A 15266-nucleotide genomic window follows, 5' to 3' on the forward strand; every position below is an offset into this window, starting at 1 on the left:
TGCAAATAATGCCGCCATGAACACTGGTGTACAAGTATCTGCTTGAGTAGCTTCTTTCAAGTCTTTTTGATACATATGCCTAAGAGTGCAATTGCTGGGTCATATAGTAATTCTATGTTTAACTTTTTGAGGAAACTGCCAAACTGTTTTCCAAATATGCTGTATCATTTTACATTCCCACCAGCAATGCATGGGGTTCCAATTTCTCTGTACCCTCTTCAACACTTATTATTTTCCTTTTTTATAAATCTTAGCCATTCTAATGGGAGGAAAATGATATCTCCTTGTGATTTTGATTTGCATTTCCTTAATGATTAATAACTATTGAGCATTTTGTAATGTACTTACCGGTCATTTGTATACGTTATTTGGAAAAATGTCTATTCAAGTTCTTTTGCCCATTTTCAAATTGGGTTGTTTGTCTTTTTGCTGTTGACTTGTAGGAGTTCCTTACATATTCTACATATTAAACCCTTATCGGATAAATGGTTACCAAATATTTTCTCCCATTCTGTAGGTTGTATCTTCACTTTCTTTATGAAATTCTTTGATGCACAAAAATTTTTAATTTTGAAGTCCAATTTTATCCATGTTTTCTTTTTTCGTTCATGCTTTTGATCTCATATCTAAAAATCCATTGCCAAATACAAAGTTTTGAACATTTACCCCTATTTTTTCTTCTGAGAGTTTGTGGTTTTAGTTTTTATGTTTAGGACATTGATCCATTTTGAGTTAATTTTTATATATGGTATGAGATACGGGTCCAACTCCTTTCTTCTGCATATGGAGGTACAATTGTCTCAATACCTTTTGTTGAAGAGACTACTCTTTCTGGTACACTTTATTTTTTAAATTAAGAAAAAACTGGAGAGCATAGCTTAATTCAGAAAAGTGAACAAATTATGTAAGTGTATGTTCAGCTCTAGCTCTGTAGACTATCAGAAAGCAAACTCATCTGAGTAATCACCACTTGGGTCAAGAAACATAATGTTATTTTCATTCCTCTTTGAATCAATATCTATCTACCATCTTCCCCAAAAGCACTATCTTAAATTCTAGCCTCATAGATTGGTTTTGTGGTTTTTAAACTTTAAGTAAAAGGAATCCCGTGGTAAGGATTCTTTAGGGTTTGGCGCCTTTTGTTCAATATTGCATTTGTGAGATTAATCTATGTTGTGCTGAACAATAGTTCATTAATTTTAATTGCTATATAAAGCCAAAGACCAAACCAAACCTGTTGCCATCGAGTCAATTTCAAACTTGTCGTGACCCCATGTGTTTCAGAGTAGAACTGTTCCATAAGGTTTTCTTGGCTGTAATCTTTACAGAAGCAGGTTGCCAGGCCTTTCTTCGCTCTTGTCATTATCTATCATTCAGTTCAAAATATTTTATAATTTTCATTGCAATTTCATTTTTGACTCATGGATTATTCATAAAATGTATTTAATTTCCAAAAATATGAGGATTTTTATATTACCCTTGTTACTGATTTCTAGCTTAATTCCATTGTGATCAGGGAACGTACTCTGTGTGATTCCAGTTTTTGAAATTTCTGCCTTGCTTCATGGCCCAGCATGTATTCAAAGAAAACATAACTCTAATTGTTGGGTGCAGTGTTTTGTATATCAATTAAGTCATTCTTATTGTGTTTTCATAAGGTTTTCACTGGCTAATGCTTTTCAGAAGTAGATTGCCAGGTCCTTCTTCCTAGTCTGTCTTAGTCTGAAAGCTCAGCTGAAACCTGTCCTCCATGGAGGACCCTGCTGGTATCTGAATACCGGTGGCATAGCTTCCAGCATCACAGCAACACACAAGCCCCCACAGTATGACAAACTGAAGCAAGGACAGTTAGACTGAGTCTTACATACTTTGGATGTGTTGTCAGGAGGGCTCCGTCCCTGGAGAAGGACATCATGCTTGGCAGAGTACAGGGTCAGCGGAGAAGAGGAAGACCCTCAATGAGATGGATTGACACAGTGGCTGCAACAATGAGCTCAAGCATGATAAAGATTGTGAGGATTGTGCAGGACCAGGCAGTGTTTCATTCTGTTATGCATGGGGTCGCTATGGGTCAGAACCGACTCGACAGCACCTAACAACAACAACATTAATTGTATTATTCAAAACTTCTCTGAAATTATTATTTTTGTCTGATCTAGTTAATGAGAGAGGTATGCTAAGTTTTCCCTCTATGCTTATGGATTATGTCTTTTTCCTTGAAGGCTGGCCAATTTTTGCTTTGTATCTTTTGAGGTTACATTATCATTAGATGCATGTTATTATAATTTCTTGGTGAATGAAAATTTTTATCATTAAATGACCCTCTTTATCTACAGAAATGCTTTCTGCCTTAAAGTCTTCTTTCGGATATTAATCTAGCTCAGTCTTGTTTTGGTTCAAGCATTGTGGTTCTTTCTAATAGGATTTCTAATTCTCGGCATATATTCTCAATCCTTTTTTCTACCCAAATTTCCTCACCCATATTAATCATTGCTTTCAGGAAGTACATGCTTGATCTCCATTATCTGTATCTCCTGTGGATCTACTTTTCTTAGCTGATGTATCTTCGTCTTGACTTACATGCCCAGTTATTTTCCCTTGAGTGTTGGACATTGGCCATTACATTTGAAAATTATAGATTGTCTGAGGTTTAGGATGATGGTATGCTCATCTAGAGAGAGTTTGTGTTTGCAAACCCAGATAACCTTGATCTAACCAGGAACTGACGTATTCATAGCTAAATATCAGTCCCTGAAAGGCCCTGTCCATTTCCGGTATTCCTATTCCTTTTTCCTACTGCATAGCCTTTTGGGATTCCAAAAAAGGCCTATGGGCTATCAGGACCCACAATCCGTGGCATATCCTGAACTCCAATTTTGCCCTTTTAACCCTGTAAATCTGTTTACTTTGTGTTCAACTTCTCAGTCTCTCAGTTGGGCGATATCCCTGGGGCAAAAGGAGCCCAAAGGTCTTGGTTTAACTCTCTGGGCTTCTTCTCTCCGAGCTTAGCCAACTAATTTTTCTCTACTTTCTGAGTGCTCTTATGCCTTTAGACATATGTTTGCGTGTTTTCTTCCCACTTTTTTTAGTTGTTGTCAGTGGGAAGGTTGGTCTAATTATTTTGTTTGCCATTGCTAGAAGCAGAAGACTAGTGTGCTTTACTTATTAAATGATCAAAATATGTTATGTTGTGCATAAATTAATGGATTTTTATAACAAAAGAAATAAAATTCTGATATCAAGTTAAGAAGTCTAATGATCAAATTAGTGAATTTGGAGGCTTTTCACATTTTATTCCTAAGGCAAATTCTTTACTTCCTTTACTAAAGGCCTCTGACATGCGTATTAATTATAATTTTTCTATTTACAATTTGTTTAGGTATCCTAACTTCTTAATCATATCTCTCAAAAGATTTAGGCTTTTTATCTTAACCTTTCAAAATCTTGTACATTACCCTTGAGGGGTAAATGGGATATTTGCCCAGAACCCAGCAACCTCCAAATTTGAACAGCAAAAATAAATCACTACTAGCATTATATTAACAAAAAATTTATAGTTACCACTAAGCTGTATATATAAGAAGTTGTTATTTAGCTTCAGCTTTATTAAAAATAGAGCAAGTCATTTTATATTCATGACTTTTGGTTCTGTTGGCTCAATGTAAAATATAGCGTGAACCAGTTTTCTAGGTGTTTCTGTTACCTATTGCTTATGATTTGGGGGCAGGGGGAGTTGTTACACAGCAACAGGTAATGGAAAAGCAGTGAACAACAACTATGCATTTGCACATGATCCTGCAATTTGGACAGGGCTTGGGGGATGGCTTATCTTTGCTTCTTGTGGTGTTGGCTAAGGTGGCTTGGCTGGTGCTGGAAGACCTCACCTGGGGCTGCCTGGGTCAGCTGGGAGCTGTCTGTACCTCTCTCTGTTCCTTTGTAATCCCTTGTTACTGAGGGATTATCTCTATATGCATGATATGTATATATGCATGGTTAAAAACCTATGTGTGATTTTTCATGCTTGACCATAGGCAATTACAAAGACTTTATCTGGTGGGTATTGGAGGAAAGCTTCCCGCCATAACCAGGCTTGATGCATAGCCATTGCATTATAGTCTCTGAAGGGAAACAACCAAGCACTCGGCCCTCAAATGGTGCATAGGAGTGATATCCATCAGAGTGTGCACCATGCACCTCACTGTCCAAAATGGAGAATGGGCATACCAAAAATATTATTTGCTTTGCTTCTCTGTCTGTTAGAGTCACAGGGAAAACAGGGGGTAGACTATAGAATGAGATAGTCTGAACACAGCCTGCTTCCTTTTCTTGTGACCCACAAATAAACCTTGTGCTTTGGACCAAATGTATTTGCCTGTCTTCTTGAATAGAATGAGGTTATAAGCTAACTTCCTTTTCCGGGATGTCTCGACCCAAAATATTCCATAGCAGATAGTAGTCTATTAGTACATCTCTCCCCACTTGTCCTGAACACATATCAACATTACCAAGGACTCCTTAGTGAAGCGTGTGATTACATGGTACCTGGCAAACCCCACTGCTCTGTCTCTGGTGGGGAGGAAATGAGGTTCTTCTCATGTAGCACAAGAGGGGTGCGCATAGACCACCAGCCCTGCATTGGTTGTGGAGTGAGAACCATTGGCCCTGAGGGACCGAAGCCCACTATTGAAGCTGACCTTGCTCTGTTTCTTCCCTATGTGAGTAAAATGTTGTTCCATCCAATCCTTCTTATTACATACAGCTTAGTGGTAACTATAAATTTTTTGTGAATGTAATGCCAGTAGTGATTTACTTTTATTTTTCAAATTTGAAGATTACAGGGCTCTGGGCAAACGTCCCATTTATCCTTCAAGGGTAATATATATGATAGTCATGCTTTTGTTGGTGACCTGGACATCTGAAAACCATGGAGTTGGTTACTATCCTCCATGTGATGGGACTCCTGTGGAAGTGGTAATGAAGTGTCACTTGCTCAATAGTATCCATCCATCCATCCATCCGTCCGTCCGTCTGTCCGTCCGTCCGTCCATCCACCCACCCACCCACGTGGCTGTTCTTAGCATGGTAGTTAAACTTCTTTATAGAGAATTTTGCTTTCGAGAGTCCCAAAACAGCAACTTTTCTAAAGGCCTAGGCCTGGAACTGACACAAAATCACTTCTGCCACATTCTCTTTGTCAAAGCAATTCACAAGGCAAGACTAGATTAAAAAAAAGGGTAGGGGAAATAGACTCCATCTTTTCAAGATAAAGTGGCAAATCCATCCATCTCTCTCACCAGGGATAAGAGGATGGTGTCCATCTTTGGAAACAATTTACCTTATCAAGACAGCTAGACTAGTACATTAAAATCTCTTTGATGGAATAAGTTCATTCTCCAAAAACACATTCCTTTTTTATGGAATCAGATTTTTAAATCTTTATCTGATTACTATCTATGTAAGCAGAAGGTTTTTTGTACTTTTTACAATACAGATTAGAAACCTAAGCTTGCCTTCCTTATTGCATTTTTGTAACAACCACTCATACTTTCAAAAACACGCCCCCCCCCCCACCCCCCACACACACGTAGAGGCGTAAATGGGTTGTACAACAGGGCAGGCTTAGATTTTCTTCCAGGCTTTATCACACATAGGCTGTGTGGCAAGTTACCAAAACTCTGTGATTATTGGTTTCCTCAACTGCAACCTGGTGGTAAAAATATATATTTTATAGCATTGTTTTGAGGTTTAAAGGAGATGGGCAGTGTCTGACATATAACCAAAAACCAAACCAAACCCGTTGTTGTCAAATTGATTCTGACTCGCAGCGACCCTATAGGACAGGGTAGAACTGCCTCATAGAGTTTCCAAGGAGCGCCTGGCAGGTTTGAACCGCAAACCTTTAGGTTAGCAGCTGTAGCACTTAACCACTACGCCACCAGGGTTTCTGTCTGACATATAAGTCTTCAAGTAATATTAGCTGTTTTTATAACTTCCCTTTTGATTTCTAGCTCATTTATAAGATAATGTTCCTTTTCCCTTCATTTTTCTAAGCTCCCTCTAACATCAGCAACAAGGTGGATGGTGGTGCCATGTACTGAGGTAGGAAAGACTGCCACGAAAACGTATTTTGAGGTAAGAAATTTTGTGGGTAAGAAATGATCCCAGAGACTACAAAGATAAATGAGAATATACTCAATTGTGCATATATATGCATATATACATATAAAAAAAATTTTTTTTTAATGTATACTGATCAAGAAATACAGAGTCAGAGAGAAATAATCGTGGGGCTGATTACTCCAACTGATGATGAATAACTAAGGCCTTTTTACCCCATTTTTCTTATCTTTTACCACCAAACATTCATTACTCTTTGCTCTTAAAGATGAGAGATTTTTACCTTATTCACCTTTCTCCTTTTCATAACACACAACACTATTCATCCCCTCCATGTGGTAGGGTATTGATAACTGTTACTGAGTTGTATTAACATGTCCCCTCTGGAATTAGCTTGAGAAATAATCTGGAGACAATTTTTCAAGTAGATTCAGTTAAATCAGTTGCCGTTGAGTCGACTCCAAATCATGGTGATCTCATATGTGTCAGAGTAGAGCTGTACTTCATAGGATTTTCAATGGGTGATTTTTCAGAAAAAAATTGCCAGGCTTTATTCTGAGATACCTCTGGGTGAATTCAAGCCTCCAACCTTTTGGTTAGCAGCCGAGTGCGTTAACCATTTGCACCCCCCAGGAACTCCATAGATTGAGTTATACCCAGATCAAATCATGCCTTTCATTTACTGAGTGTTTTATATATCTTTCTCTACCTTCACAATATGTAACAGGACAGGAAAAAAAACTTACCATGTGCATATTCTCTTTATCTCCCAAGGCCAATAACTTCATTAGAACTTGAAATTTACATCTATTTTGCTGTTTATTAATAATGAATAGTAATTAGCACTTATAATTCATAAAACACTTTCATAGTCATGGAAACACTGATGACATAGTGGTTAAGAGCTATGGCTGCTAACCAAAAGGTCAGCCATTGAAATCCACTAGGCACTCCTTGTAAACCCTATGGGGCAGTTCTACTCTGTCCTGTAGGGTTGCTAAGCATCAGAATCGACCCAATGGCAATGGGTTTGGTTCAATTTACCATATCATTTGATAAAAATAAACTGTTGAGGTTGGCATCATCGTTATACCCATATGATAGATAAGAAAACACCCTCAGAGTGATTAAGATCATGCAGCTAGTATGTGGGAGAGCTACGACTCAAACATATGTCTTTCAACTCCATAGTCTTATACAATGATAAAATGTTTGATAAAAGAAGCTACTTTTTCAGTGTATATAAACAAACTATTCCTGATTCCCACTATCATGAATAATTTGAAATGACTATACATATTTCTGGAAACCCTGGTGGCATAGTGGTTAAGTGCTATGGCTGCTAACCAAAGGGTCGGCAGTTCGAATCCACCAGGCACTCGTTGAAAACTCTGTGGGACAGTTCTACTCTGTCCTAAGGGTTGCTATGTGTCAGAATCGACTCGACGGCACTGGGTTTGGTTTTCTGGTTTTATACATATTTCTAAATTTCTAATTAAAATATTTTGCTAGTATTCTTTTAAAATGCATCATCTGTGATTCTTCAGCAAATTTTTATGGTGGATCTGTGGTTTCTTTTAAGTATTTAGATTACTAATTTATAATCAAAATGAATACACTAGTCAAAGAAATTTATCACTAGATAAATTTATTATTCAAAATACGGACTTATATGCTCTGCTAACCCAAAACTGAAATCATTCCTGGAGCCCACTTTTCAGATGAAGATTAGACAGGACTATAAAACAAAAAATAACACACGTGAGGAACACGTGTCTTCGTTCAGTCAAATATACGAGACCAAATGGGCAGCTCCTTTCCAAAAGCAGGACAAGAATGCAGGAAGGGACAGGAATTGGACAAATGGACCCAGGGAACTTGAGGTGGAAAGGGGGAGTGTGCTGTCACATTGTAGAGATCGCAACCATTGTCACAAAACAATATGTGTATAGATTTTTGAATGAGAAATTAACTTGAGCTGTGAACTTTCACCTAAGGCACAATAAAAGCAAAAAAAGGAAAAAGTAGAACTTACAAAAATAATTTAAAATGACACTTATAAAAGTTGTTAGTTATTGACAAGAATTTGAAATAAAAATTTTTCCAATTATAGCAAGCTGACAATTATTTATCAGGTTGTGGAAATCTTTTGACTACAGTGTTGTTGTAAAAACAGCTTGGGGCACTGTCTGACCTCCTCTAACCCCACAAGGGGGAAGGAGAACCAAGGTCAAAGGCCTAAGGCTGATTCTTATGAGGCAGAGGTCAGATATGCCTCCTCTCTCTGCCATCTCTATCAATTCTGACACCAACTGTCCCTTCCACAGCACTCTGCTAGATTCAACAATTCATTGCAATGGCCATACAGACCTCAAAGACCATACTCACAGTTATGGGGTTTATTATAAGAGAAGTAACAGTTACAATTCAGGCTCAGGAACACTCAAGATACAGTTCTTCCATCAGAATAGCCTCTTCCCAGCCATGCTCATAGGCATGCCTTTCCCTGGCCCTCAATCTCTGCCCAAAGGCACTCAGCTTTCTCTCTCCATGGGCTCACGCCATCTCCTGCTGCCAGGTCCTTGCTGCTGGGTCTGTCTTGCTGGTCTCTCCTTCCTTGCAGGTGGGCTTCTCCCATCTGCTCTGGAAATGGCTCTTCTACAGCAATACTGACCAATCCCCTTGGATTAGATTACTTTATCACACAGTCTGGCCCAATCACTTGGGTGGGAGTTACAAGACCATGGCTAGAAAGGCCACACAAAGGTAATCAATCACACCACAGTCATCTTTACCCATAAAATTGTATGTGATTAGGTTTATAGAAAAACACATTAAAGAGAACTTTTTTCCGTCAGCAATTGCCAATTATGGCACAAAACAGGACTAAAATGATCAAATCTATTTTTTTCTCTCATCGTTATTTAAAAATATAAACCTGGCTTCCTAGCCAACAAGAACTTGCTTGAGACAGAGTGGGAGGCTACTAATGTTAAGCAAGTAGAGATTCAATCCTGACTCTCAGAATGTGTTTCTACAAAGAAGGGAATTGCATTCTGTGTGAAACCACTGTGCTGGGTTTTTCCAACTGAACAGAAATATGCTCTGAATTTTAGAGAACAAAAAATAAACCCAGAGACTGTCACTCAAATGAAGTAAACATACACCCACTTATTGCAGTGAAGAACTCAAAATATTTTCTAAATCTCCTTTTTATTTCTTTCATGATCCATGGGCTATTTAGAATATGTGGATTTTTTTTTTTTTTAGTTGTTGTTAGGTGCCATCGAGTCGGTTCCAACCCATAGCAGCCCTGTGTACAAAAGAATGCAACACTGCCCAGTCCTGTGCCATCCTCACAATCTTTGCTATGTTTGAGCTTGTTATTCCAGCCACTGTGTCAATCCATTTCATTGAGGGTCTTCCTCTTTTTTGCTGACCCTTCACTTTACCAAGCACTATGTCCTTCTCCAGTGACAGGTCCTTCCTGATAACATGTCTGAAGTATGTGAGACAAAGTCTTGCCATCTGTGATTCTAAGGAGCAGTTTGGCTGTACTGCTTCCAAGATAGATTTGTTCCTTCTTTTGGCAGTCCATGGTATATTCAATATTCTTTGACAACACTGTAATTCAAAGGTTTCAATTCTCCTTTCGTCTTCCTTATTCATTGTCCAGCTTTCACATGTATATGAGGCGATTGAAGATACCATGGCTTGAGTTAGGCACGCCTTAGTTCTCATAGTGACATCTTTGCTTTTTAACACTTGAAAGAGGCCTCCAGCAGCAGATTTACCTAATGCAGTACATCGTTTTTTAGTACATCATTTGATTTCTTGACTGCTGCTTCCATGTAATTTTTTAGTTGTTCCATTTTTTATTTCTAGCTTAATTTATTGTTGCCAAAAATATAGTCTGTTTGATTTCGGTCCTTTGAAATTTGTGGAGGATTATTTTTGAGACTAAAAATTTAGAATTGTTATATCTTTCTCATGAATTAAACCATTTATTGTTGTGAAATGATCCTCCTTATCTATTTTCTCTTCTCCTTCCACATACTATACATACATTGCTAAGACAAAACAAAAGAAGTTGCCTTATTTCTTGCAAAACAAAACAGAATTAATCAATTGCCCTGAAAGTGCAATGATTTACAAAAACCAAGAGCTAGGCTTGCCGACCCACAGAGCAAGAGAGCTGAGTGCCTTCTGGCCGAGATTTACCGGCAGAGTGGAGAGCCTCCAGGCACTTGTTGGTGGAGCTTCAGAGCTCTGGAACACTTCCCCAGCAGGGCAGATGTGGGTGTGAGGCCTGAGGAGCCTAGAGACCAAGAAAACAGGAAGCAGAAGCTGAAGAGACGAGGAACACAAGAAGCCGAGTTGCCTCAGTCTCAAAGAGTATGGCCAGGACCTCTGGGGTTTCAAAGGGTTGAGCCATGGCCTCTGGTGTTTCTAAGGGTGGAGTTGTTGCTCAGATGGACTAGGAGAACGGTACACCTAAAGCCAAGGGAGCAGAGTTGCTGTTCCAGTGGGCCTGGAAGGCAGAGCTGAAGCCCATAGCCAACAGGCCTCCACTCAGAATCCGGAGAGTGTGGCCAATACCTAGAGCCTGGAGGGCAGGGCCATTGTGTAAATAGTCTCTGGGGACAGGGGATTATTTGCAAAGCCTTGAGGGCTAATGTAATGTGTTCTCTGACTGTCTTGGTGCCTGTCATGCCTTCTTTCCCTCCAATTTCTCCTATTTGTAATGGAAATGTCTAGCTTGTGCCTGTTCTGCCATTGTACCTTTGGAAGCAGATAACTTGTATTTTAGATTTCACAGATTAAGAGGAATTTTTGTATTTTGGATTTGGAGTTGATTTAAGACTTTTGCTGTGGTATGATGTGATGAATATGTTTTACATGTGGCAAGGACATGAATTTTTGGGGGCCAAAGGGTAGAATGTCATGGATTGAATTGCATCCCCCCAAAATATCTGTTAACTTAGCTGGGCCATGAGTCCCAGTATAGTGTGATTGTCCACCATTTTATGTAATTTCTATACCGTACCATACCCGTTGCTGTTGAGTCAACTCCAACTCATAGTGACCCTAAATTAGGACAGAGTAGAACTGCCCCATACAGTTTCCAAGGAGTGCCTGGTGGATTTGAACTGCCGACCTTTTGGTTAGCAGTTGTAGCACTTAATCACTACTCCACCATGGTTTCCATAATTTCTATATGTGTTGTAAATCCTGTCACTACGATGAAATGAGATAGATTAGTGGCAGTTGTATTGATGAGATATACAAGATTAGATAATGTCTTAAGCCAATCTCTCTGAGATATAACAGAGAGAAGTGACCAGAGAGATATGGGGACCTCACACCACCAAGAGAGCAGTGCTGGGAGCAGAGTGCATCTTTTAGACCTGAGGTTCCTGTGCTGAGATGCTCCCAGACCAAGAGAAGACTGATGACAAGGACCTGAATTTGGACTTGTAGCCTAGTAGGCAGTGAGAGAATAAATTTCTCTTTGTTAAAGCCAACCACTTGTGGTATTTCTGTTATAGCAGTACTAGATGACTAAGACATTCAGGTAGTAGGAACTTGCTGATAGGACTGATTTGCCATGACACACACCTCTTTCTTTGTGGTTGACAACGTATCTGTTAACTATATATTTTCCTTCACCAATATAACTGGAGAAACCACTGTGAATAACTCGTCCTAACAGAACAATTTTTCTGTTAATTTGGCTTGGGTTTTTCTATTCTACACCAGTTTTTGTATTGTACTAAACTTCATTCTTGGCAAACTGGTGATTGGAATGGGAAAGTTGGAAACAAAGAAGGATTGGTAGTTGGAAAATATGACCTTGGTGATAGAAAAGACGCTGGAGATTGCATGATAGAGCTTTGCAAGACCAGTGACTTATTCATTGCAAATACCTTTTCCCAACAAGATAAATGGTGACTATGCATGTGGATCTCACCAGATGGAAAACAGAAGAATCAAATTGACTGTATCCGTGGAAAGAGACAATAGAAAAGCTCGATATCATCAGTCAGAACAGGGCCGGGGGCTGACTGCAAAACAGACCATCAATTACTCCTATGCGAGTTCAAGTTGAAGCAAATTAAAACAAGTCCAGGACAGCCTAAGTACAACCTGAATTTAAAGACCATCTCAAGAATAGATCTGACTCACTGAACACTAATGACCAAAGACCAGATGAGTTGTGGGATGACATCAAGAACATCATGCATGAAGAAAGCAAAAGATCCATTAAAATACAGGAAAGAAAGAAAAGACCAAAATGGGTGTCAGAAGAGACTCTGAAACTCGTCCTTGAATGTAGAGTAGCTAAAGTGAATGGAAGAAATGACGAAGTACAAGAGCTGAACACAAGATTTTATAAGGCAGCTTGGGAAGTCAAAGTAAAGTATTATAATGAAATGGATAAAGGCCAAAAACCAAAATGGAAGAACATGCTCAGAAGAATTTAAGAAAAAATCAAGCCTCAAGTTGCAGTATGGAAGGATTCTATGGGCAAATAGAGCACTCGTGGTGCAGTAGTCAAGAGTTCAGTTGCTAGTCAAAATTTCAGCAGTTCAAATCCACCAACCGCTCTTTGGAAGCCCTTTGGGGCAGTTTTACTCTGTCCTGTTGGGTCAGTATGAGTCAGAATCAACTCAAAGTTTTTTTTGTTTTTTTTTTAAATGGTCCAAATATCAAACAATGCAGGAAGCATCAAAAGAAGATGGAAGGAATATGTGGAGTCACTCTACCAAAAATAATTGGTCAACGTTCAACCTTTTCAGGTGGTAGCACATTATCAAGAACTGATAGTACTGAAGGAAGAAGTCCAAGCTGCTCTAAAGGCATTGGCAAAAAACAAGGCTCCAGAAACTGGTGAAATACCAACTGAAATATTTCATCGAACAGATGCAACACTGGCAGTGCTTACTTGTCTATGCCAAGAAATTTGGAAGAGAGCTATCTGGCCAGCCAATGGAAGAGATCCATTTTTGTGCCCATTCCAAAGAAAGGTGATCCAACAGAATATGGAAAGTATTGAACAATATCATTAATATCACATGAAAGTAAAATTTTGCTGAAGATAATTCAAAAATAGTTGCAGTAGTACATCGACAGGAAACTAACAGAAATTCAGGCTGGATTCAGAAGACAGGGAATGAGGAATATCGTTGCTGATGTCAGATGGATCTTGACTGAAAGCAGAGAATACCAAAAAGATGTTTACCTGTGTTTTATTGACCATGCAAAGGCATCCAACTGTGTGGATCATAACAAATTACAGATAACATTTTGAAGAATGAGAATTCTAGAACACTTAAATGTGCTCATGAGGAACCTGTACATAGACCAAGAGGCAGTTGTTCCAACAAAACAAAGGGATACTGTATGGCTTAATATCAAGAAGGGTGTGTGTCAGGATTGTATCCTTTCACCATACTATTCAATCTTTATGCTGGCCAAATAATCCAAGAAACTGGACTATATGAAGAAGAACATGGCATCAGGATTGGAGCAGGGCTCATTAACAACCTGCTATATGCAGATGACATAACCTTGCTTGATGTAAATGAAGAGGACATGAAGCATTTACTGATGAAGATCAAAGACTACAGCCTTCAGTGTGGATTACACCTCAACATTAAGAAAACGAAAACCCTCACAACCAATAAGCAACATCATGAGAAACGGGAAAATATTGAAGTTGTCAAGGATTACATTTTACTTGAGTCCGTAATCAATGCCCATGGAGGCAGCAGACAAGAAATCAAATGACATATTGCATTGGGCAAATCTGCTGTAAAAGATCTCTTTAAAGTGTTAAAAAGCAAAGATGTCACTTTGAGGAATAATGTGTGCCTGATTCAAGTCATGGTATTTTCAGTTGCCTCATATGCATGTGAAAACTGGTCAATGACTAAGGAAGACCGAAGAAGAACTGACACCTTTAATTATGGTGTCGGTAAAGAATATGGAATGTACCTTGGAATGTCCGAAGAATGAATAAATCTGTCTTAGAAGAAGTACAGCCAGATTTCTCCTTGGAAGCAAGGATGGCAAGGCTGTCTCTCACCTGCTTTGGACATGTTATCAGGAGGGATCAGTCCCTGAAGAAGGACAGCATGCTTGGTAAAGTAGATGATAATAGAAAACAGGAAGACCCTCTATGAGATGAATTGACGCAGTGGCTGCAACAGTGGGCTGAAACATAGCAATGATCATGAGAATGGTACAAGACCAGGCAGTGTTTCGTCCTCTTCTACATAGGGCTGTTATGAGTCTGAACTGCCTCAACAGCACCTAACAACAACAACATACAATACCATTTATTTAATTAAGTTCATTCCAGTCCTCGGCATTAGCTTGTGCATGGTATAATTTTGTTTTATTTATATTTTAATTTAATATTCCTATCCTTTTCTTCTGATTTTATTCCCACTCTGTTCTTAAACCATCTCTAATGTGTTGGCTAAGAATATTGAATATACCTTGGACTGCCAGAAGAACAAACACATCTGTCTTAAAAGAAGTACAACCAGAATGCTCCTTAGAAACAAGAATGGTGAGACTACATCTCACATACTTTGGACATGTTATCAGGAGGGATCAGTCCCTGGAGAAGGACACCATGCTTAGTAAATTATAGGGTCAGCGACAAAGAGGAAAACCCTCAATGAGATGAATAGACACAGTGGATGCAACAACGGGCTGAAGCATAACGACGATTGTGAGGATGGCGCAGGACGGGGCAGGGTTTTGTTCTGTTGTACATAGGGTGACTATGAGTCAAAACTGTCTTGATGGCACCTAACAACAATAATGTCTTTGCTATGTACATATTCTTGTAAAATATACAGTATTTTTTTAATACACGTATGTGTTTTTAATTAAATGAACATATTCTTGTAAAATATAGTGTTTAATGCATGTGTTTTTTAAAAAAAATTTTATTGTACTTTAGATGAACGTTTGCAGAACAAACTAGTTTCTCATCAAACAGTTAGTACACACATTGTTGTATGACATTGATTAACAACCCCACGACACGTCAGCACTCTCCCTTCTCAACCCTGGGTTCCCTATTACCAGCTTTCCCGTTCCCTCCTGGCTTCTGGTCCCTGCCCCAGGGCTGG

This window comes from Elephas maximus, chromosome 3 (assembly GCF_024166365.1).
Source record: "Elephas maximus indicus isolate mEleMax1 chromosome 3, mEleMax1 primary haplotype, whole genome shotgun sequence".
NCBI classification, from domain to species: Eukaryota; Metazoa; Chordata; class Mammalia; order Proboscidea; family Elephantidae; genus Elephas; species Elephas maximus.